This window comes from Ambystoma mexicanum, chromosome 7q (assembly GCF_040938575.1).
Source record: "Ambystoma mexicanum isolate Mex_15411 chromosome 7q, UKY_AmexF1_1, whole genome shotgun sequence".
NCBI classification, from domain to species: Eukaryota; Metazoa; Chordata; class Amphibia; order Caudata; family Ambystomatidae; genus Ambystoma; species Ambystoma mexicanum.
The window spans coordinates 904206043-904232313 of NC_090941.1; the positions used below are offsets into that span (position 1 = coordinate 904206043).

A 26271-nucleotide genomic window follows, 5' to 3' on the forward strand; every position below is an offset into this window, starting at 1 on the left:
AGGACGGCTAGACGGAGTGAATCATCCCAGACCTCCAGGAGTCTGGGAGCAAGAATGGCGACATAGCCCAGGTGCCCTACCCTTAGGAAGATTAGAGATTACCACCTCCTCCAGCGTAATTGGTGAGTCAAGCCGATCCCTAGTGGACTGGGAGATAAGTGTCATGGGGATCTGGGCAAGGATGTCTCTCGTATACTGTGCTCTGGGGGCGCAGCATAGAGATTAGTGTAGAATCGGTGAAGATTTCTAGAATCCGCTGGTCTGACCATTGAGGCGTTCCCTCCTCATCCTTGATGGAGACAATTTGAGTCTGGCCCCGCTCCCCGCTTGTCAATCTGGCAAGTTTTTTTCCCGGGTCTCTCTCCCTTCCAGGATCTACCCGCTGCTAGCGGCTGACTGAAGTAGCGCACTTCCCTGGTAGCATGCGCATCAAAAACGCAAAGTTCCTCGTTAATTTGTGCTAGTTTAGTGGGGTCAGCCGCCGCGGCGCATTCCCGTTCTAGGACCCGAAGCCTGGCTTCGGAGCAGTTCAGGTAGTTTCTAATGGTTTTCAAAACCCCTGCCTCCCTGGAGATAGACATCCCCCTGACATATACGTTAAATGCGTCCCAACGGACACTAGCTGTGGTGGACTGTAAGGAGTTGCATTCAAAGTAGGTAGTGATGTCAGCCTTAAAAACAATATCCAGGAGGGCCGCCGATTTAAACCTCCAGGTGCTACAGGTGGGAACCGGGGATCCAAGCTCAACCGATGGAGTAACGGGTGCATGGTCGGATATAGTATGGGTCAATATCTGGGCCTCCCCGATCCTGCTAACCAGCCCATTGGACACCAAGAAGAGATCGATTCTAGATGAGCTATCGTGCACAGTTTAGTACGTGTATTCCCGTAGGTGGGGATGGAAAGACCTCCAGACATCTCGGATGTCCAGCGCAGCACAGTGTGAATGGAGGTTGCGTGCTGCATGCGATAGTACCCTGGGTGTTAATCCTGTCCTATCTAGGTCGACATTAAGGATTAGATTCATGTAAGCCCCCACATACCCCAGTAGGATTGAGGCCACGGCATCATAAAACACGGGGGAATCCACGTTGGGGCTGTAGGTGTTCACTAGAAGATATTCCGTCTGTAATGTATTATGACGTATCTGCCATCGGGGTCGATATAGCTTTTTAGTAGAGTGCATTTAATAGACTTGTGTACCAGTGTCCATACCCCCCCACCCCGCCTGCGTAGAGTAGGTTGTGTAGAATCTATTGGGGCCCCAAGATGGTGCGATGGTAGTTGCCAGGTGTGACCGAGCATGGGTCTCCTGCAGCATGAGGATCCCAATCCTGTGTCTTTGAGCATAGGACACAATCTTGTGAGACTTGGTGTAATTGCTTAGGCCCTGGACATTCCAGGACATTACCTTAGTGGGCATCTCGCACGTCTAGGGTACATCCCAGCACATGTAGCTCAGTGCACAACCCTGGTAATGTACATTACATGTATAAAACTCTTTCATAGCACGAAATACTGTTACCTCTACCTTTTTTATTTTATTATAGTTTTCACCCCAACTGAACCTCAAAACCTGGGATTTGAGAGAGGCAACATTGGCATTAATGTCATCAAGCTTCTCGTGAAAGGAAGCAAAGCTTTTATCCATAGACTCTATCATTGCAGAGAGATCTGGGGCAGGAGCGGCAGATGGTGAAACAGGGTCCTCTGGGTTGGGCGAGTGGTCTGGATCCGCCCTGAGTGCCCCCCTGGCGAATTTATCCATGGCACCTGCCTTGCTGGTGCCTTGGGAGCGGTTCGACATGCCCACTGAGTTAGTAATGCAGTAGGGGCGCAGGGGAGTGATACCCGGGATGGTAGATGTGAGTAGATAGTGATGGGGTCCAAATATCTTGTAAGTGCCTTGTAGAATATTAGAATGCAGGTCCGGCCAGGCAGCAGGGCAGGGACAATGACTGCTCCCCCAGGTGCCATGTGCCGAGGTCCAACGCGGGGGTGATAGGACAGGACACCCAGGTGTTCAGGCACACGTGGAGGTGGCCCGGTGCGTGCAACAGACACCTTGGTACTGTATATTTAATTATCCCCCAGGTCACCGAGTTAGGTGGGCAACTGCGCTACCCCCCCCCCCCCCCCCCCCAGGCAGCCAGCCCGACCCCCAGCCGGAACTCACTGCCGGCTGAAGTGGCAGCGCTGCGAGTTCCGGCGGGCCGCTATTGAACACTCTGCTGCTGGGGCCCGTGTGGCGGCTGACCTCTCCCCCTTGGCGGTGGGGGGTGTTGCCACTGTGGCGCTGACTTAGCTGCCCTGATCCGGGGTGCTGGGGGCGGAGGCCCGGCCGCAGACGGATCCAGTGTTTTAAGACGGCCTAGTGCAGTGTGCTTGCCCCAGGACGTTACCGCTGTGATCGGCGGTGGCGGCTGTTGCTGGGCTGCATCAGGCGTGGGGGCCCGCAGCCTATTCCTGCCTCCTGTTGTCTTCGGCCGTGGCCGACCGACCTGGTGCCTTCTGTGTGCGGGATCCAGAGGACGTCTGAGGCGGCGAGTCACCGCCTGCCGCTGCAGGCGAGCCCGTGACAGGGGTGGGACCGGACCTGCGGTGCGACTGCATTGGTGCCCCTTTGAGGTGCGGGCTCCAGAGAGGGTCTGGCAGCTCACCCCCAGCTTCTGCTGCGGGGGTGCTGGCACTGGCCACATCTACTGCACTGTGGGGATATGAGTGTGGGGCACACCTGGATCCTTTGGGCCCCGCGATCGTGGTGGGAGACTCCTGGGGCCCCTTGTGCCCCAGATCACCTGTGCCCTACGCTCCTGCCTCTACAGCCCCTGGGGGTCGGGCTGGCTGCCTGGGGGGTGGTGCCGGGCAACAGTGTTGAACAGAGTTTAGCCACACCCAATCAATTTAGGTAGTAGAGCGGCAAGGCTTGGTCTCAGAAAGGGTATGAGTTGTCTAAGGCTACAATGAGTCCACACAAACTGCAATAATTGTCAGACAGGAAAGTATAAAAATATACAATAGTTTAAGCCTTGTCACACCAACACTTTAATCTATAGATTCACCCATAGGAGAAATAGAATTTAAGTGACCAGTGAAACACATTACAAATCGCACATTAGGACGATCATAGAACAGCTTCCCTAGCTAGTTTGGGCCCTTGTACCCAAAAGTCACCAGGTCCAAAGTATCTACTTCAAAGGTAGGGTCATTAGTGTTGCCAGTGGTTATGAATAACAAGACTCGTTAAATTCTAGGTATGTAAACTCCCTCAATCCTAGCCCTTAGGATAGATCTAGGAAGGGTTCCTTCACCAGCCGTCCACCGACCAAGTCATGAAAGTGATTTAGAGATGGAACTTTACACCCATGTAACCATATGGAGGGCCAGGGGGTGGTTTGGAGCAGAAACTGGTGTATATCAACCACCTGACTCTTTCTCCAGCGTCCACTGCTGGTCTTCTGGTACCTGTTGGGGATACCTCTGTGCCCAGACATCACAGGTGCCGATGTTGCGGCGAAGGCCCAGGATTTAGTGTTGGTCTCATGCTGTGCTTAGAAATCTGTTCCAGACAACTTCCAGAAAAACACTCTAAGACTTCTGCAAGGCAGACCGCTCTAGGACAGGGATCAGAGTTTTGCGATGACGGGTGATCTTCAATGGACTAACCAAGCAAAGGAGCCACACCAGCACCTCTGTTCATGTCGAAAGGCTGAAAATGCAGGTGCAGGTGTCCATGATGCACTCGGATCCGTGACTGCTGTCATGACCACTAGCAAGGGTGACCCTACAGAAACACATCAGTCCCCCTTCTAGATGTAAGCATCCTGGTGGCAATACATTGTGGGCCAAGAAATCAGGTGTAGGAGCTAGTTGGGCTCAATCCTGGCACATTTGGTGCTTCTCGCTGCCACTGACGCCATAGGTGCACAGCAGGTAAGAGGACTTCCTGATTTCCACTAAGATGGCTGTGCAGTGGGCCATGGCTCATTTGTATAGCTCATTGCTAGTTGCTGGGAGTGGCTGGCTACATAAGCCACGCCCAGATCTGCTTCCACGCTCTGCGTTACGCTGCTGTATGCAGAATGATGCTACCGGCGATCCTCGACCCTAGAAGAAGCCATGCAGGAGCACCAAGGCTCGGACTACAGAACTTACCATTTATTACACAGCCCGTTCCTCATTCCGCTGGTCACCAGGAAACCTTCACCTGACTTCAGCGTTCTGTCCCTCACCAGTGGCAGCGTGTCTCTTCGCTCCTCTGCGACCGGAGCTTCTGCATCGCTGCGTTCCAGTCTGCATCTCTCGCCTGCAAGGAAGAAGAAAACATTAAAAGGCAAGTTCAAGGCGCACTTTGCATACTGTAATCCACGGCTTACTAAATCGAGACTCTCAAAACACTGCACAAGCAGTGCCTGCAATAAGGCTTACCCAGCATCAGAGACTCGTAAGCAGCGCCTGCAATAAGGATTACCCACAGCTTACGCTACAGCGCGCATGCGTACTGTTAGCAGTGCATGCTACATCCATAACACACGTGGCTAGCAGCAGAACCTGGAAGGCGCACCTGCCGAGACTATACCCCGGCAAGACCACCAGCAAACTCGAAACAGACAGCCTCATCAGACTTTCAGCACAGAAAGGCCAACAAGGCTCAGCGTCAAGCTGCAGCTGGACTGGGTTTGAGCACGACCACCAGTGAAGCAACTGGTGCTTCTTAGCACAACGACACCGAAGCATAGTGCCCCTGCGTGAGACAACAGGATGGAGAGCTCACCCTTGTGAACACTCAGGTGAGCTGGCACACATTGAGGGCACCAGGGACATTTAGGGGTGGGCAAGGAGGTAGAGGGGAGTTGGTTAAGGGCTCAAGTAGCAGCTACACCTTTGCCTTGGGTACAGTACCTGCAGACTGCTTCACATGCACGCCCCAGCAGCACCAGAGGCTCCTGACGCTCCCGCAGAGGTCAGGTAAGCATAACACTGCTGCAGGCCAGGGACACTTCCAAGGCGCAGATCATCAAGGAGGGGTTGATACTGGTTGGTCTGACTGGTTCATGGGTCGAGGTACCACCAAGTGTTTTGAGGGCCAGAGGAGCAGAGCTTCACCAGGCCAGCACTGGAATTGATGCTGGTACGTTTCGGGGGTTGTTGTCTGTGGACTGCAAGAGGTCTTGGCTCCCAAAATGGCTGCAGGAGCCTTTTGATTATTTTTTATGCATCTTAATATTGGCTCACGCAGATGTGACATGCCAATCTAATGCTCCCTCTTCTACGGTCCCACCCTGAAATTCTGGGAAAAGAACATATTGAGGTATTTAATCGAAATGTATTTAAAATTGTGTGTGTGGCTTTTCTTGCACATGAATGGATTCCTTTCTGTCCAGAAACGGGTACAGTTTAAAAAGAGGTCTGCATGCAAGGCTCAGTCTCTTTATATTCCAGGACTGGAGATGTACTACTATTCTCCAGTAACAGAATAACTTGCCGTCCCCACCACCACCTGATTCTACCTAGGCACTGACAGATGGGAGGAATCCAGCATGGGGTCTGGCATGGATTCACATGCTCAAGAATATTCCCTGTCATCAGGCCGGGAATCCTCAGTAAAAGAAAAAAGTTTCACTTTCAAACTGTATTTATCCTCTAAACCAATCACTGAGCTATGCGTCATAATGCCCCAGCCAATGACTGCCCGCTCCCTAAGCCCCTCTGGCAGCCATCTTCAGATTTTTACCGCACGTTCAAGTGTTGGGAGTCCCTGTGTTTTGCTCTGTGAGCTGATCTACGTTTTTTGTTTTTTTTTTGGTGCTTTTTCAGTAAAAAGTTTGATTTTTTTTGTTTCAGTGAGTTTCTGTGCCCCTCAAGGGCAAGAATCTTCAAAGGTTCCAGAAGGCCCACTCCGCACTCCGGCCCATGTCGGTGAAGGAGGGAAGCTCCCTTTTAGTTCTGCTGCGGACTGCAGAATGTGTTTGTAGAGGACAAACGCCTCCAGTGCCTCTGTCTCCACCCGGATCACAGGGAAGCGGATTGTGTAATCTGCCTCTGGTTCTCCAAACTAACTGCGAAGGACAGTCACACTAGGCTGGCGCGTGGCTTGGCGCCACGGCCTCTGCCCCGTGCGTGTGGGAAGCAGTGGCATGCCTCACCTAGGACCGACCGGTCCGAAGAGCTGGCTTCCAAGTCCTTTGATGGGGACCCAAGACCAGGCCAAGCACTGCAGTCTGTTTCCGTCTGTGGCGCTGCACGCTCATCTTCACCATCACTCCAGCTCCTCCTCGAAGAGGAAATTGGCTAACCTGACGAAGCTACAGGAAAAGCCTAAGAAGACGAAGGTGCAGGAAAAGACTGACCTACCCACCCTAGAAGGCCCAGGTGAGATCGAGTTGGTGGCGGCCGCCCTCTCGAAGGCTAAGGGGGCTGACCCTGGCAAGGTAGCCCCGGCAGTGCCCAGAGTGTCCCTGTCACCGAGACGGGAGGCACTTGCCAAGCTGGTGGAGAGGAGGATGCCATTTGAGCCTGAACCAGACTCCCCGGAGGCCTCACTGTACTCCTGGGCATGGATATTTCGTCCTCCGACAAGGACTGGCATCCGTCCACACGATCCGGGAGGAACTGGGAGGTGGGGGCGATGGGGACGACTGAGGTGACGACAGCAGACCTGCCGGTGGTGCGGGCCCCAGTAGGCCTATCGACCCGACCCCTCTGAGGGATGTATCGCTGGTCATCCTTTTGACCCTGCACACCCTGATGTTGGAGATTAAAACTGATGCCGATGGGCCCGGACCAACCTCCACCGAAAAAGAGGAAGCGGCACCCTATGTAGCCACATCAACCTCATCACGGGCCCGTGAGACACGACGACAAACAAGGCGGGCGGTTCGCCGCAGCCAAGGGCCTCTTCCCCTGGACGAGGTGGAGGCGTTCAATGCCGTGGTCGCCAGAGCGTCGGAACTCTTTCCACTGAAACTGAGGAGACAAGGAAGGAAGGTTTCCTATATCGACGCAAGGCCAAGAGGAAGGCCATCTTGGTGGTGCCTCTCCTGGATGATGTATGGGAGGAAGGCCTGCCTTTGAGGAACCTGGCCATGGCCCCGACCAAGAGGGATCGGCTGGAGAAGAAATACTGGGTGCCGGAGTCCGCACCCTAGTGCCTACAGTCACAGCTGTCCCTGGACTCGGTGGTCTCAGCGGCAGCAAGGAAGAAGACTTTTAACCCCTTGTCTTCATCCTCGGTCCCTCTGGATAGCGAAGGGATGAAGTTGGATGCCTTGGTAAGAAAAGTAATCTACTGGGTGGTGTCACAGTCAAGGCGTCCAACGCCCTTGCTATCCTGGCCAGATATGACGGGGAGCTGTGGTATAAGATGACCCCACTGCTGGAGTTCCTACCTGACAAACGAGTCGAAGCACTTTCCATCCTCCAGGCGGGGGAGGTGGTATTAGACCATGCCATCACAGTGGTCCTGGACATCACGGACACAGGGTTCCGACAGATGCGGTGTCTGCCTCCATCGCCGTGGCTGCCTGAAAGCCACCAACATTTGTCAGGAGGTCCAGACGAGTTCTGGACCTACCCTTCGGTGGGGAGAATCTCTTTGGGTAAGCTGTCGGAGTCGTTGATGGCCATTAAGACTGAGACTGCCCATCCTTTAGTGCCTGTTAGGAAATCAATGACATTTGTGAATTCATCATGTCCTGGCTGTTAGTCTTAGTAGGGCACAGTGGTGGTGCGAGTTATGGTTGCGTAGCTTACCATAACTGGTAAATTTCTGGGGTTTTTCGGTTTTACTTGTAACCATAACATCCCCTTGAACAAAGGTGTGTTTTTAGTTTTTACCAGTGCCTGCTATCTTCCTACAACTTACTAATATCATACTTACTCAATATAGCAATATTTGTGTTCATTAAGTGTCACCTTAAAACCATGCCATTTTCCACCTTCTAGCATCATTTAACTCTTCTGGACACTTTTAGCAACCATTTCAACTGATTTTGCATCCGTATACTTCTACGAACATCTGACTTCATTGTGGACCTTCCGGACATGCCACATGACCATACGCTAGCGTGCGGCATGATGACGTGTCTGAGAACCCGTCTGCACTTCGCGATAAGATCTGTGCTTCGCAGACAGTTCGGTACTGCATTTTCAACTGATCTAGGAACTTTCAACTTCAAAATTTCCCTTGCACAACTCCTACACCTATTCCTACTCATTATCTATTACAATCTACTTGGAAACATTTTAGCAAAACTGTTATTTATCTTAAAAATGGCATCCGCTAATGCCATCCCTCCTCCGCAAAAGCCACCACCACCTGGAGGACTTTCAAAACAAAAAAAGCGCAGTACTTCTTAGACAATGAAGAGGACCAAGAAGATGGGGTAGAGGAAGTACCTACCTCTAGCACCCAGAGAGAATCATGGGTGTGGCAGTGCTTTACCACTGTTGGGAATGTACCAAAGGCTAAAGCTCAATGCACTGAGTGTAACTTTGTATTCAGTCGCGGACTCCTCGGACAGTAATCCTGCGGGGCCACCTCCATGTGCTGCCACACCAAATCCAATGACCGCAATGCTCTCAGAAAGGTTGTTCTTTTTTTAGCAAGTAGGAGGCTGATTCCTCCACTTTATCTTCTTCAATCAATACTTTAATGTGGGACACAAAATCTCACCAGCTACCTTGCAAGCAACAAAAGGGGCTCTTGATCAATTTTTTTTCGAAGACAACAGTCCTCTGGACATAGTACAACAAAACATCCTGCAGAGGGAAGCATTTTCTAAGTGCTTTTGAAGCTGTAATGAAGGAGCATGAGAAACTGCCCCCTACCTAAGCTCTCCTGCCAGAAAAACAAATTCATCTGAAAACAAAAGAAATGTTCCGTTAGGAACCACCGTTCACAGTTAAAAAATAGAACCCAAAAAAAACTATCTACTTTACATTTCTCAGTAAAGTACATGGACTCAATAAGATTTTCCAACATTTCCATTTGCATTTTGTGTTATGCTAATGGGAATATTGTGGCGTTCACCCCCCGTTCCAGGGACTGGAACGGTGGATACCGGCCCAGCAGCCCAAGTTATCAGCCCCAAGCGAAGCGAGGGTGGATAACTGGGTCTCTGGACCATTATTCCCCACCCCAATTCCAGCCCCTGTAATGAGGGATGAAGGTCATTGGCACCCTAGGTTCCCAAAGCGGGAACCTGGGGTGCTAAAAAAGGATTTTTCTTCCTACACCGGGACTGTAGGAAGGAAAATCCTTATCCAAGATGGCCATCATGGAGAGGGAAGGTGGGGGTTCCATACAGGGCCCCCTCTTTGCTTTCCATGGCGGCCTGCAGAAGGTGAAGAGAGAACCCTATGACCATATAACTATGAGCACATTTTTTCTTCCCTTTCAAACCTATCCCAATTTTCCACAAAGCTGGTCCCAGGTGGACATGGCCACTTTAATGTCACTCGTGGTCATAGCCAGATTGTCCGGGTCATGGAATAAGGTCATGATCCGGACAATCTGGCCACTGCCCATGGCTACTGGCTATAGCTCGGTCACCAAAAAGGTATATCACTATTTTTTGTACCTCCATTATGACACTTGTTCAAAAATAAAACATGGGCACATTTGCAGAACCATGCTTTCAGATCCTTGCCAATGCTACTTGCATGAGTTTGCTGGAAATCCACTCATGTTTTATTTTTTCAAAAGTGTCAAATGTATGCACATACAATATAGCCCCCACTTGACAGTCATTCAGACTTCATGAAAACATTTATATCTAGATCTAAAATCAATTTTTGTGTATCTATATCTAAAATCAACTTTTGTGTAGAATTTTCAAATGGCACCCCATTTATAAACCTTTAAAATAATTTGGGACTCCCTCTAATTTTGCCCCCACTTAACAAAATCCCACAAACCTTCGCAAAAGCATTTATACCTAGATATATTATCAGTTCCCCAACTTAAGTGTAGGTTCGTCAAATGGCACCTCATTTATAAGCCTTTATTATTTTGGGACCCCCCTCTAATTTTGCCCCCTCTTGACAGAATCCCACGAAACTTTGCAGACTCATTCGGAATTAGGTCAAGAATATAAGTGCTAAATTCCATGCAGTTTAAGTGGTGCCAAGTTATAAGCCATCCAATAACTGATTTTCACCAACCCTGTAATGCAGAGCTGTCCGCAAACTTCACAGAACTGTTTGCGAACATCTGGGCTGTTGGTGGACTTTTGCTGCGAAAAACACCATTCCCCCCCCCCCCGCACCCTCCCGTATCTATGAAAAAAATGTGGGTTCCTCCTTACAACTTTGCCCCGCACCCCCTTCCCCCCCCTTGATGACACCTCACCAAAGTTGGCAATTCAGAGTGGGCCATATACTTTACTTTTTTTTGAAGTTTGGTGAGGATTCGTACACAGGGAGCAAAGTTCTAAGCCGGCCAAAAAAGTGCTCTTCCTATGGGTTTAGCAACTTGTGTTGGTTTGAGGCATTACTGTTGATATTTGTTTTGTGTTTGATTTCAAAGGCCTTGAATATATGTATTTTTGATATATACACCTGACTGGGAGTGATTTGTAGTGTCCTTTACTGTGTGTGCTTATTGTGGGCTTTCACTCGCCCTCCCCCCTCCCGAGACCTAGCCTTGACCACCGCCAATGAATGCTACTTTGATTTGTCTGGCTTGTTCAGAAGGTTACCCAGTTCAAAGAAACTAGGCTGGCTTTCTGAACCTCTGGCCTTGGCTGAGGGTGCTCTTCGTACCGTAAACCCTCCCGGTCCACAACCCAGTAGGTCTACAGAGGCTGTTCCAAGGCCTTTGGTGGAGGTGGCCGACGTCGCTCCCAAGGGGGCACGCAGGCCCAGAAGCAAGACTGAACTGGCCAGGATGTCAGGCACCCACCCCTGCACCCCAGTGGGAGGCCTGCTGGTGGGCTTCGTCAGAGAGTGGAAGAATGTCTCCACCGACTGATGGGTGCTGGACGCTCTCGCCAAGGGGCACAGTTCCAGCAGAAGTGTACGCGGATACCTCCGGTGGCCTGGCAGGAGCAGCACATCCCTCCGCTCCTGCAGGAAGTATGGGCAATGATCAGAAAAGGAGCAATGAGCTGGTTCCAAAGTGACTCCAGATATGTCTTGGTAAAGAAGACCAGGGGCTGGAGGCCCATTCTAGACTTGCAGCATCTCAACAAACGCCTCTAGTCACATTTCAGGATGGTCACGTTGCAGCATGTGCTCGGCCAGCTGGAGGAAGGAGACTTTTTGACATCGCTGGACCTGGAGGACGCATACTTCCATGTCCCCATTCACGAGAAGCATCGGAAATTCCTGCGCTTCGTAGTACAGGGAAGGCACTACCAATTCAAGGCCCTCCCCTTTGGACTGAAGTTGGCGCACAGGGTGTTTACAAAGTGCCTGGCACCAGTGGTGGCCCATCTGTGTCTACAGGGATACACGTGTACCTGGACCTCAAACTGGTTCATCCGGGCCAGTTCAAAGGAAGTAGTTGTCGAACACAGAGGACAGTCTGGCTGCTGACTGATCTGGGGTTCTCCGTCAACTAGCCAAATTCCTGCTTGATATCATTGCAGAACACGCTGCTCCTGGGGGTCAGGCTCAACAGTCTCCTGCCTGGCTGCTCCCTCACAGGAGAGGATAGCGGTCCTGCTGGGCAAGGTGCAACGGCTGTTGGCACTGAAGACCGCCACAGTGCGTATCATCAAGTAGCTGCTTGGCATGATGTTGTGCTTCTACCGGCACTGCAGGTTGTAGATGCTACCCCTTCAGGAGTTCCTCGAGGCTTAGTGGATCCTAGTGTCTGGAAGATTTGCTGACAAGATTGCACTCAACGAGGAGTTCCGTTGAGCGATAAAGTGTGGGGGGTGCGCTCCAACATCGCCAGGGGCCCAGGTTTCTGGATCCCACCAACCAGGAGATGGTCACCACAGACTCTTTCCTGGAGGGCTGGGGAGCCCACACCGGAAGTCTCCACGCCAGAGGCCTGTGGCTGCCGGAGGAGAGCGATCTCCACATCGATATCCTGGAGCTGTGCACAGTGTTCTGGGCCCTCGGGTTGTTCCTTCCGTCCCTCAAGGGCGAAGTGGTGAGGGTCACAGACGCCACCATGATGTTCTACATCAGGAAGCAGTGGGGCTCTCCAGAGAGGCGCAGGACTTGTGGCACAAGAGATGTGATGTTACTCACAGTGCTGTCAGAAGATGTGGTGAGGCCCAGGGCAAAACATTTGGTGACGCCCCCTTACAATTATTTGCACTCGGCCAGCGGCTGCACCTCTGCAAACAGGAGACTCGAGAAATCTCCCCTTGAGTTTGTGGGCAGGATCCCAAATATGGTTTATTACTACAACTCCAGATCAACTACAGCAAAGTTAGATTTCTCTACTGAAGAAAGGTTTATGCCAGACTAACTTTTGTATCATATTCAAAAAATATATAGAGGATAGCATGAGCCTTCCACTGCCCCACCTCCACCTCTCTGAGGGTCAGTCACTTTTCCAAGCAAGAAGTTGAGGGCAGATCTTTCCCTGGCTGGGGCCTCCCTCTGGAAACAGCCTCTCTGAAACTTGAGCAGAACCATCTCCGGTTCCGGGAAGCAACTCAATACCTGTCTCTTTTCTTCTGCCTTCTCTCTTCCTCTCCCTTGCTGATCACCTGCCTGATCCATGCACTGGTCACCTGGTCAAGGTCTGAATTCGGGGCCAGATACCTGCCTGTCCTGTTGCAATTACACACTGCCTCTTGGCTCCCCTGCACTTGTGGTCTGTATCTGTAACCCTACAGTCCCCTCTCTTGCACTTATTCTCCACCCGTTGGCTGCACTTATGAATACCCACACTTGCCACCCGTTGGCTAAACTCTTGTTTCTCCTTTGTTCCTGCACTTCTGCATCCTACCCCACACTCGACACTTCTCCCCTCCCCCCTTCCCTGCTCTTGCGCGATCTGAATTACATAAGGCCTAGTAAGATCTGTGTTTTGTACTACTCTTTTGTTTCCCCCTCCTTGCCTTGTTGCGCCTAGAAACACTTGTGTACATGCATGTTATAAATGTCATATCATATTAAGGAGCACCGTGCACCTGTGTGCGCATTAAAACACACATACACCGTGACAAAGGATGTACAGTGGAGGCTGGTACATTTCTGAACTTAAGAGGCTTCAATGTTTGTGCCAATTAAGCAGGATCAATAGAGCACAGTGAGGGAGCCCAAACCAAACAAGGGTTGCTTGAGGGGAGTTCTCACTCCCAAGAAAATGTTTGGAACATTGGGTTAAAATTATGCATTTTACAGCACTTTCTTTGCAAAATTGGGTAGAAATCCATACAGTTTGCAATTGGTTTTGTATGGAAGCACATGGAAAATCTCAATAGTTGCAAATCACAAACCGTGCATAGGAACATTTTCCAATACATTTCATGCCGCCTTTCCACGCGAGATATGCTAGTATAAAAATATAAACATGCTGGTTGTTCTAATTATGTCCATGCAGGCTGCATCAATATATGCCATTATTACCATGTACAGACTCCCAGCCAGTAAAAATGCCATGCCAAAGAAAGTATATCCAGGCTGACTGTGTACCCTAAGTGTTATTACTGGCTAGATTGGCCTACATTCAATATGGGCCAATTTAGCCAAGTAGTATGTTTGCTTTAACCTTGATGCATAGTCCTGTGCCTGAAGGGTAAACCAAAAAGAGCACTGCAATGCTAACAGTTTCAGCATTCGTGTAGGCATGGGAAAGTCACTTATGTATTGGTATTAGCTGGCCATTGATGGTGCTGATGCAAACAGGTTTGAGTACCTGAGCAACTAATAGCAGTGTCTAGCAAATGCCTAATACTTATACACAAGCCAAAACTGTTGGCTTTGCCAATGCTTGTTTTTAACAGAACTTCAGCGAAAGACACGCAGGGTGTTTTTAAATCGAGTGGCCAAAGGCAGACCTGATTAAGACATTTTCATTACACCAGGGCAAAGTTTGATGGCAAGGCGTGTTTAAAGCTAGCTCAAAGAGTTCCAGTGAAGAGGTGTTTTGGCTGGGGAGGGCAAGAACTGGGTGAGAATTGCATTAGGGATTAGCATGGCCATGAGAAGAAGGGAAGTGGTGACATGAGACATCTCATTCTCACAGCAGTCCGTCCTTAAGTGTGACGTTTCAGAAATGAAGGCAAGAGGTAGCCGCTTGTAACATTGAAGCTTCACCAGAACAGTCTCATTTGAATGTGGAGAGGTGTTAGGTGCCCCCACACAAGGAAGCTTGCCCCTCCCTCACATCCTCTGATGTTAGCGCCTCTCCCAACATCTAAAGTGTTAGTCCCCCCCCTGATATTTTAGCCTAGGTGCACCTCTGATGCCATGAACCCACCCCTTAATGAAGTGGCCCACAGGGCGGCTGAATTTAGGGGTGGGGCGGAACACACTCACATAAAATACCGTCACCAATGCATTCATCCACCAGTTACACTACTCCCTCCCTACATGCATACATAAAACCAAACACAGCATTGACACAAACGCCAACATGCACGCATGCATTGATACATACACATACTAATTTAAATACACATACACTTTTAATTTAAAGTAAAAAACACTTACCTTACCTCCATGCACTCCACGCGTGGACATGCTGTCTGAAAGGAGAGAACTCCTCTCCTATCAGCCAGCGTGGTCACGCTGAGCAACGTGAACACACCGACTGACAGGAGAGGAGTCCTCTCCTGTCATTCAGCATGTCCACGTTTTCAGCTGAATAACAGGAGGCAGCAGAGCTCACTTATGAGCCCTGCAGTCTCCCATTATTTTGCTGTTTGTTGCAGAGCCAAACGGCTTTGCAAACAAACAGCAAAATCATTTCAGGGGCAGAGAGGAGACGGCACAGTCCCCCGTGTGAATAATGGACACGGGTGGACTGTGCTGCCTTCTACTTAGGAGAGGGGGCCGCAAGGCCCCCCTGCAAGTGCGAGGCCCGGGGCAGTTTGCCCCCCCTGGACCCTCGTGACGGCCCTGGTTACTTAATCTGGTGGGAGTCAACAACACCATTGCTGACTGCCTCGGCAGAGAGCTGCGCTCCTGTCATGAGTGGGAACTTTGATGGGATCAAGTGGACCGACTTCCTCAAGTGGAGCAGGCCCAAGATCGATTTTGTTTGCGACTGTGACTAATTACAAATGCCAGAAATTTGCCAGCAGGTTCCACCAGCCGAGGAGCATGCTGGATGCGTTTTCCTTCCTTTGGAATGCCTGTTCCTGTTTGTGTCCGTTGGCCCTCAAACAACCTCCCAGCCCAACTCAAAATATGATCTTCGCAGAGGCAGATTTGGTACCTGGACCTTCCGAGCCTGTCAACGTCTCCTCCAGTCAAGCTGCCAGTGGTTGCGGATCTGCTCACCAGATAAGGTGTGATCCTGCATCACGACCCAGGATTGCTGAACCTTGGCTCCTGCAGCCTTATAGTTGGGAGGGTATGAGTTGCCGGCGGACTCCAGGGAGGTCCTTGAGGGCACAAGTGGACGCGTTTGGCTACATGGTGCCGGTTGCAGAAGATCAACCCTCTGAGGGTCACGGCCCAGCAGATTCTTCCGTACTTGTTGTCCTTGGCCAAAGCGTGCAAAGCACGGTTGGCGCACGCCTCTATCGAGGTGTATCTGGCAGCTATCTCCCACTACACCAGGTCTCCAGGATGGGTCTTCTCTGGTCCCACCGTCTCTTCAAGGAGTTCCTCAAAGAACTGTTTCAATCATTCCCGCCGGTGAAGGGGCCTACCCCAGCATGGGAACTCAGTGTGGTGCTGACCAGGCTCATTGCCCCCCCCCCCCTCTCCCTCTTTGAGCCTATGCATCCGGCCCCTCTCAAGTTCCTATCTTGGAAAACGGCTTTCCTTGTGGCCATCACATCTGCCAGGAGGGTGGGTGAGATCCAGGCCCTATCCTGCAAACGGCCGTATTGGTTTTTCAGAACTTCAGGGTGGTGCTGTGGATGCACCCCTCATGCCAAGGTTTCGTCGAGCGTTTGGTGCTGCCTGTGTTCTTTCCGAAACCTTTTGTCTCCGGCTGAAAGGGCTTTGCACTTGCTGGGTGTGGATCGTGCTCTTGAAGTTCTTTGTGGCACCACAGTTTCCGGAAGACGTCTCAACTATTTGAGAACTTAGGTCATGGAACCATGGGAAGGCTTTGTCCAAGGCTTCCATCTCCAGGTGGCTCTCTGGCTGTATTACACACTGTCATCGGTTGGCAAACCGACCGCTGCCCGTCTGTCCAGGGTCAGACAAGCGATGCTATGGAACCTGTTTGCTTGCAGGTGAGCCTGTTCCGGAGATGAGTAATAGCTTCTGTTGAGCCTTGCCACCTCCTGTGGTTTTGTAATGCTGTACTGCTATGCATTCTTTGCTCATGTGAATCCATGCCAGACCCATGCTAGAGAACAATAATTACAGGTAAGTAACTTGTTCCTTCACCAGCATGGCGTCTTGCATGGATTCACATGTGAACCTTCCTGCTGTCCCCTGTGGCTCTTGTTGCTCGTACTGCCACATTATGTGCTTGTCAAATCTGAAGATGGCTGCCATAGGAGGGTCTTGGGGAGAGCGTTCATTGGATGGGGGCAGTATGACCCAGAGCTCAGTGATTGTTTTAGAGGAGACCTACAGTTTGTAAGTGAAAGTGAAACTATTTTTTCTTTTACCGAGGATTCCCCGCCTGACTGGGAATATTGATGAGCCTGGGAATCCATGCCAGACCCATGCTGGAGAACAATAGTTACAGGTAAGTAACTTTTTCCTTATCCCAGTTCTTAATAGAAGGATGCATTTCGTTGTGCAAATATCCAGTCTATACTATGGTCTCTGCTGGTGGCATTAACTGCATGATCTCCCAGGCGATGGTGCTAGCTTTTCTTACCAATGCCACCCTCCTACTAGATTAGGAATGCTTTTGGGGCTAGATTGCAAGGGATGCACAAACACCGGCCCGCCCTGCATATTAACAGGGGCCACGTAGTCAGCCGGTTGCCCAACTTGGGCAAAGTTATGCATATGAACGGATGCCATATGGGAAATGGACCGTGAGTGTCGTACAAAAGACGAGCAGTAACTGAACAATCGGACTTGGCCAAGAAGGAATGCTTAGCGGAAGTCAACAGCTACAAATCCTGGCTATTGAGTCGCAGGAGATAAATGTATTATTCTGACGCAGAAAAGATGCTCAGGATACTAAGCACCAAGAAATCTAGCGACTTCTGGGCCCTTATAAATTGGCAACGACCGGACAGGAAAGCGAACTGGTAAACTCTGTCACGGAGGAAAAGTCAAACTTCTTCAAAAATATGTTTGCTCCTCCAAAAAAGGGCCAGCTTGAAAGCCAACTAGAAAAGCCCAACGACAGATGGACCATCCTCTCAGACGAAGAAGACATTATCAACGTCATTAAACACCTGAAATCCTCGAGAGCCTCGGTCCTGACGGCCTGAGCAACATCGATCTTAAGCAACACCCGGAAGCCTGGGCCAGTTTCATAAGCATCATATTCCAGCACTGTGAACGGCTAAGAACCATTCCAACATCTTGGACCCATTCGATAATTGTCCCGCTATTCAAACACGGCAACAGGGAAGAACCACAGAATTATAGGCCTATAGCCCTGCTAGACATTATTGGCAAAATATTCGCAACCCTTCTGTTAAAAAAAGTTCCAAACTTGGGCAAAGGCATATCCAGCACATGACCCTTTTCAGATGGGTTTTCTCAAAAACGGCGGAACCTCTGCAAACATCTTGATGCTAAATTTAATCAAAGTTAAGGTAAAGTAGGGCTCTCCACTGGTGTTCTTGGCCTTTATAGACCTCTCGCAGGCCTTTGATAGAGTAGATAGGAGTCTGCTTTGGTCCAAACTGCTTAAATGGAAATGCCCAAACTAAATATTACATCCAATCAAAGCACTACACACAGCCATCAAACTCTGAGTAAGGCTTAACAACCAAGGAACGCTATCAGAAGAGATTCCAGCAGAGAGGGGGGTGAAACGGGGGTGCCCCCTAGCCCGGCACTTCATCAGCTTTCTCTGGGACTTCAAGGACATTGAAATGGCAGTTCGAGCCTTCCCACCGAAAATAGGCAACACAAACATATCTCGCCTCCTATATGCAGATGATCTAATCTTATTAGATCAAACTGAAATTGGACTACAGCGCCAACTGACCAACTTGGCAAAATACATAAAAGCAAACAACCTGGAAATTAACAATCTGAAACAAAAATCATGATTCTGGCGAAAATCCATTCCTTCCAAGAGTCGCAATAAAGGATGGTTCTTGGCGAATACCAAAATTGAAACTGTTGAATACTACAAATACCTGTGTATAATGATTGACAGTTCAGCACAAGAAACATGCATGCAATCTACTCTTTGGGGCAAAACTAGGAACTTAGCAGCCCAGATGAGATCCATCGACAAGAGATATGGCAAATTCTCACTGGAGCCTGTAATTCAATTCTACAGAGGCAAAGTTGTCCCGGCGCTAACTTACGGAATGGGTGTGACCATGCCGACTTCAATTCGGCCTAAGCTTGAAGGCTGGCTATGGCGCTCAGTTCTGGGTTTACCAAGCTCGGCGGCTAATGCAAACATCAGGGGCGATTTGGGCCTTCAGTCCTTACTGGCATTGGTCGAGCAGAATTCTATGCAAATCTACTGAAAAATCATCCTTCCGGACACACTTCCAATATACAAATTGATAGCCGCAGAAATTTCGACCGTCCGCACCAACATCTTAAAAAAAAAAATGGTCGCTAAAGCAAAAAACAAAATTGGAAGAAATAGCCTGCACCGAAATGAACTTGTCGGAAATCCTCAAAGAATAAAAAGAAAAATGGACCTAATGGACTGGATTGGCACAGTTGACAAGGCCCAAACAAATAAATTGACCAAACACCCACCAACCTTTAACCAAAGTTCCGTTGACATATTGCTCAAAATTCCCGGACAAAAAACTAATGAGGACCTTTTTGAGAGCCCGTCTGAACTTAATGCCCACACGCGAATTCCTATGCATCAGACTCCAGGCGGCGTCCAAAGAATGCAGACTGTCGATCAGCAGAGGAACCTGAAAACCTGAAGCACCTGTTGCTGCACTGCAAGGCGCTCAGTCACGAGAGAAGCGCCTACCTCTCACCGCTTGGGATGCCATTTTCAGTTTTGGACGAGGAGGTGTGGTGGAACAGATTAATATTGGGAGAAAAGACAAATTGGACTATCGCGACAACAAAACTAAAATTTTTAACAAAATGAAAACACATGAAACGTAGAGATGTGAAAGCTGGAAAGGATAGAAATTACTCTGGTCAAGTCCAGAATACGAAGACAGTCTTCAGAAACCTTCAGAAATTGAAGAAATCAAAGCATCTTTGTAAAAATCACAAGTTGATTATATACACTAAAAAAAAAAAGTATAACACTCCAAGCCCAGCCAACGGAATTCCCGGCTGAGGCTGCCAACGGCACATCACTGCGCTTTTGCACTTCTCCAGCTCATCCCCACTAACTCCCCCAACCCTCTATTTTTATTTTTTCAGAGCGCCAGGGGACCACTCCGGTGGTGATAGTGCGCGGTACAAATATCCATTAACATAACCCACCGTCGCTGAACACTATTTTCAACCACATTTGCAAATACTTAGCTTTACAAAGGCAATCCCACTTAAAGTGGCAGCCAAAAAATGTTTTCATTTAAAAGTGGAATGGGTCTAATGGAAACCACGTCTCGCCCTGTATTTGATAAATGCATGCCCATTTTCTCCTCCTTTTTATATATCGGAATCTGTTCCTTTTTAAAGTACACCCCTTTTGGGTTCCCCGTCCTTTTCCCTTTCGCAGACTTTACCCTGACCAGTTGTACAATTGTGTGGATGGGTAGGGGTTTCTTTCGATTTACTTCGTTGCAACTTATGATTTTGGATAACCAGACAGGGTCCGTCGGGCACGCCTTATTCTTTCAGCAAAAACCCTCAATTCAGCTGGCTATTGGAAGTCAATTCCCCTGCGCAGACTTGGACATCCTTCTATGGGCTGCTCTTGCTTCCTCTTAGTGGACCGGTCGTCGCCTTCTGTGTGGAATCTGTCCTTTTTTTTTTTTTCTCTCTATTCTCCAGGTCGTTCCCTCTCCTGTCTTTTCTTCGCTTAATAGTCCATAATCCGAACTTCTCTCTATCCTAAATGTATGCTATTGTTCTTACAGGTGTTTATCTCACGTCGCAGACTTTTCGAGATCCTGAGCCAACAAGAGCATCTGAAGCTGCCTGGCTCATCAAAGACCCAACCACAGCAAACTAAGCACACTTCTCAAAGAATTTGAGACTCCCAGAGCTTTCCCCATTCTATCCTAAGGAATTGTAGACTCCCGGACCCTCCACTTCCTCCCTGCCCCCCACACCCTCTCCGAACCTAAATGGCAACATTGTCCAAGAGACACTTACGGGCAAAATTTGCATACCTACAATCCAGGATTTCCTAGAATCCCACTACATTCTGGGTACTCGACAATCTGGCTTCTGCCCAAAACACAGCACAAACAGTCCTCCTAGACCTGAAGAATTAAATTGATGGATGCCAACGACCACAGCAACCTTTCCCTCCTACTTGACCTTTCGGTGGCTTTTGATCTTGTTGACCACCAAATGCTTTGCCACCACCTCTGCACTTTTCACCCAACGCTGCCAAATGGATTGCCTCATTCCTGGTCAGCAGATGCTCACGAGTATTTGCTGAGGATGCTGCTGCTGCCGCCCAACCCACGCCCTGTGGAGTACCCCCAGGCTCCTGTCTCCCCCACACGCTACAATGTGTACACAACCATTAGTCAACCATCATGACTAGTTGGGCACCTCCTTTACCAACAAGATGCAAATTCTCGTCCCCCTCCGGTGACTACTCCACTGGACACCCTCAGAGTAAATGATCTATGAAGCCATCCAATCCTGGATGGCCACACACAGCCTCTGTCGCAATGAGTTTCTCCTCATCTAACACATCTGTCGCCACCTCCATAAAAACTCTGGGTGTATATCTAGATTTCTCTCTCGGCATGACTTGTCCGGTCAGCCTCAATGTCGAACTACTCCACGAAGCGTGCAAACCCTTCTTATTCACTGAGTCTGTTGGAAGTAGCGTTTGCCCTCATCCGATCTAAACTCGATTATAGTAACTCATTACTGTCTGGAGTGTCAGGAAAAACGTGAACAAGTTACAAATAATTCAAAACAATGCCCTCCGGGCCGCACTAGACATTGGCAAGCACAACCACATCTCGGAAGCCAGAAGGTCTGCCTGTTAATGAAGTTCAAGATCCTGTCCATTGCTCAGTTTCCTATCCAACGACTCCAGTCACCCCTTACCATTCCCAAACTTGAAGGACTCTACGTCAAGGCCCTCCAGAACGGCTTCCAAGCATCGCCTCATCACACCTAGATACAATAGCAAAAGCTTGGGCGGTGCTAGCTTCCCTGTTGCCTCTGTCCCATGGAACGACCTCCCACCTACGGGAGGTACCATCCAACAACTCCTTCAGAAAACAGCTAAAAGCACACTTTGACTTTTGTATCTTTTACCTCCTCCCTGTTCAACGTTTCCCAAAGTAATTCAGTGCCTAGATGCCGATGGGTTGTGTGTGGTGGCATAGATGTATAAATAAAATGAATTGATTGTTTTTTGGTGATTTTATGTTTGTCGTTTCCCAAATGACAAATTCAGTTTCAAGATTGAGAGCTGTATCTGAAACCTCTGGGATTTCCTGATAACGCATAGTTTAATTTAGCTTTTGTGCATTTAATGCATTGTTTTGTACATATTAATGCATTTTCTTGGGTGTGCACTTGCAGCAGTTCTCTGACGAGGGCAGAGATGACACACCACAAGTGTTCCCTTTCTCCTTTCTGTCATTCTTCAAAGCAAAATGTTTTGCTTGTGCATACCTTTTTACAGGCTTTAATATTAAGATTAGATGAGCATGAGCTACCACGGTAGGACGAGGAGCTAATACATAGCGTTACACAAATCTAAATTCCACACAATTGTTTCATCTCATCACCCTTATGCTTTAAATTTCATACAGATGTCTACTAATGTTATTTTATAGAATGCAGTGTTAAATTCACATAGTTGTTTGTTCAGCATCTGTTGTCCTGGGGACCCAAACGTAGCTCCTGGTAGCTGTTGTCAAGCTCGCCAAGCATTTCTTGGCTACATGCAGGAGCATAATAACTCCATCTGCCCTCAATTTTGAACCCTGTTATAACATGAACTAATCCAAGTCGGATGCCTGGCCATGGTGCATCTAAATACCATTGATCACGTCTGTTGACTTCTCTTGTTAATGAATTCTGTCCATGCATGTGAAGCAAAGCATGCAACCTCCCTTTGGAAAGAAGGCCCGATTCCGTAGGTGAATGCCTGAATACAATTTATGGTGTCTATAATACTCTGAAAGCCTGCGTTGAATACAATGGAGGTCCATCTCTGATCTTAAAAGCAATCTGGCCTGACTATAACCTGTAATTATTTTCAATATGTTTCAACAGGAATGAGGCCCTGAACATTTAATGTATGTCTACACGTGAGCATAGAAACTTAAAACGCAATCAATTTGATTCTGTTCTTTTGCTCCAGCTCTTTTGTTTAATTTCTCAATTTATAAATGCAGAACTATCACACTGCAAAACTGGAATTAATAGCATAGCCATTCCTATTTTTGAACATTTTAAAACCATATAGTTTGACTAATATGGCAGAATAAAGGGACACCTGTATTATCACATTGACTGGAATCCATATTTTTCTCTAATGACATATTTATATATGCTATTCACATTTGAAAGACACCTGAAGAAATCGAAGTGTGAACTTTTTATTAAATGGCTTGCAGTAAACGACTACATTCTGGGGCTGCTTTTCACATGCTGCATGGTTAATTCTTTGAACTCTTTAGTTTCTCTGCAGAGTTGCATCCCCAAATTTATAACCTGCTGTGCTGTATATTTTGGGCTCAGGATTTCACACGACAGAGGGATGCTTTGCCAAGAAGGCACATCACATAGTCAAAATGGCATTGATCGGAATACACTTGATGCAGTTGCACAACGGCTGAACGAAAATAAGTCCCTGTGCATTGTGCAAATAATTTGTATCAGAGCCAGTCATTTCCCAACATTATGAAGTGCACTGCATTATAGCAGGTGTTCCTTTTTAATGTGACTGCAAGCAAAAGGCTGAAAAGTTGGTACATCTAATTTCTCTTGTCAGGCCTTTTTTGTATTCATTTGCAGCCTCTTATCTATAACCTATGCTACAAGCCCTTCTTTTATCCAAGGTTTGGTAGCATGGCCAAGCGCCCCAGTGGTAAGGATCTTCACCATTCAAACTGGCAGTGGCTTTCAAGCGGGGATAACTATTGTCCACAATTTACCAGAAACAGACATCCCGGCCCCCCACATTGGGGCTAATGTACAAACTGCCCCTTTGCCAAAAAAGCTGCAGCTTTTCCTGGGAAAGGGCACTCTATATATGGCATTGCCTGACCTGCATGGCCAAAGTATAATGTAGCCAAAGAGCAAGCAAAAACTTTGTGGCACAGTCATCTTGGGGGTGCTAGCCACCCTTTGTTTTATTTATTGAGCACAGACCTAACTTCGAGATGCGACGGAGTGCTTTACAGAGGTGTACAACAGTGCATACCAGAGTGCTTTTCAGAAGTAACGGAACAGATCTATAGCAAGGGCGTAGGATACAGAGGGGCACAGAAGGGGTACAGCTGTACAGGGTGGCGGAAAGTGAGGCAGACGGCATCTAGCGAGTCAGGGGTGGTGTGATGGCCTATATGTTATGTTGAGGAGAGACTTGGGTCTTGAGTTCTTTTCTGAATTCTAGCAGCGGGGGGCGATGGGGGGGAAAAGTTTGATGCTGAACGGGAGGAGGTTTCATAGTTTTGGGGCATTAGGCAGAGAATGCTTGTTTTCTGGTCCTTTACTTTTGCAGCAGCAGATTTTAAGTCTGCACGTGTTCTGGCTGGTGGTGGTGTGCTGTCTGCTGGAGATGCTTAATTTCTCTGCAAGGTAGCTGGTTGACTGCCTTTATAGATGCAGCAAGACTTGAAGGTGGTGTGCGTGCAGTTGGAGCCAGTGATGGTTGATGAGGGCTGGGGTGATATGGCTGTGTCAGCGTAGAACCTTGATGAGGCGTGCAGCTGTGAGTCGGACATGTCTCAGGGGCACAAAGGTGGATGACTGGAGGCCTTTGAGTAGGGCATTGCACCCATCCAGGTGGGATAGGACCAGTGCTTAAACAGTGGATCTAAAGCTGCGGGGAGGGAGGAAAGTCTTGGCATTCCGCAGGAGCGAGAGCTGATACAAGCTGTTTGAGATTTCTTAGATATGTGTCTTGAAGGAGAGGTGTTAGTCGATGTGGAACCCAAGGGACTTAGCGCAGGAGGTGCGCTCGGCTGTGAAACCCTCAGGGTTCATGGTTGGTAGCCAGGTCTGTATGTCTGGGTGTTGGTGGTGGTGTGGAGTCGGAATTCGATCTTGGAAGGGTTGAGCTTCAAGTATGCACTGGACATCCAAGACTGGATCCGCGAGAGGCAGTTTTTGATTGTTTGGATGTCCTTGATGGAGTCTATCTTTAGGTATAGCTGTGTCATCTGCGTATTGGTGGATGTTGTGTGTGGTTAGGAGGGCTCCCAGCGGCTCCATGTATAGATTGAAGATCACAGGGGAGCGGATGGAACCCTGCGAGACTCCACAGGTGACAGGTAGCATTGGTAATCTAGAGGAGTCTATCTGAACAAACTGCTGGCGGTTTGCGATGGAGGACTTGAACCAGCAAAGCACAAGGTTGCACAATGGCCACCCTACCACCTTGTTCTACTCTGGGGGGGTGGGTGGGGGATGTGTTGAGGTCATCAACCACCTCTATGGTTCTCTGTGCTGCATCTGGCTCTGAACCTGGATGGGTAGGTGTGGAGGAGGTTGTTGATGATGCTGCAGTTGGCGTGGCTACTGCTTTCTCGATCTTGCTTAGGAAGAAACTATGGCTGATGGGGTGATGTTACCTAAGCGGTCAGGATCCAGAGTGGCTTTCTTTAGTACAGAGGATTTGTCCGGTCTTTAGTGTCGATGGGAAGGTGCCTTAACTTGGGGAGCTGTTGATGATCTCATCTCCAGTTAAGGGGTATGTGGATGCAGAGCTGGTGTGTCTGTGCTGGTGAATCTTGCTGATTTGTTGATGAATAATGCATTGATGGTGGTGGATTTGTCAATGGAGTGTGGTATGGCAGGGCGGGGTAGCGGGCTGATACAGTGCTTGACTGCTTTGAAGAGGGCTCTGCTTTTGTTGTCTGCTTCTGCTATAGTGTTCCGATAGGCCTTGGCTGTGTTATCTGTCTGCGGGTTGCTCAGTTGTTTTTTTTAGGAGCGCCAAATCGGGTACAGTATGGAGCGCCACAAGGCTTTCTCTTGTTTCTGGATTACTCTTTTACCGAGGTTGGGTCTTGCGAGTACCAGGGTGCTGACTGTTTTGGTTTGCCGGTGAGTTGTTTCAGAGGTGCATCTGAGTTGATGAGGGTGATGAACGCTTCCAGCAGAATTTTTCCACTGGGATGTTCTTGAAGGTTTGTCTGATGGGTTTCTGCTGGGAGTGCTTGACTGGGGTGGTGTGCAGGATGTTGAAAGGCACAGGCAGGTGTTCAGACCAGTCAAGCGGGAAGAAGAGAGCTGTAGTGGAGAGAAAGCAGTGCCGTTATTAGGTTGAGGATGTTGCCTTTCTCGTGTGTTGGGTCTTTTGTGTGCTATGAGGCTGATGGTGTTGCAGGCCTGCTGACCCAGTCCTGGGACACAGTCTGCCTTGAGCAATAAAGTCTATGGTGAGTCCCGTTGTACCAGCAGTTTCCTTGCTTGTGGGTTGCGCTTTTTAGTGCACCTATAATCATTGAAGTGCTTATTTAAAGTAGCTGCTTGTACAGTGTATAGGATCCCGTGACCAAGTACTGTTTCAATCGGTCGACTTGTATATTCCTCCTTTGGTAAAAGATCCTATTCCCTATTGATATAGGCTGCCTTGGTTTTCCCAGTTTCAGGTGGCTTTTACTCATTCTTATAGCGGGGGTGAGTTGCAGGGTCTGTTTTGTAGACCAGGCGGTACTGCACACATTTCTCCCTTCCTTACTAGTCGTCAAGGAAATCTTTTTTCCCCCGGAATCCAGTTTACC

At 48.9% G+C, this 26271-nt stretch overlaps 1 protein-coding gene across 1 annotated transcript in view; it reads left to right on the plus strand.

The window, feature by feature from the left end:
* CREBZF (CREB/ATF bZIP transcription factor) overlaps window positions 1-26271 on the plus strand; it is a 109270-nt gene that overhangs the window by 34073 nt on the left and 48926 nt on the right. The gene's annotated exons all lie outside the window — the stretch shown is intronic.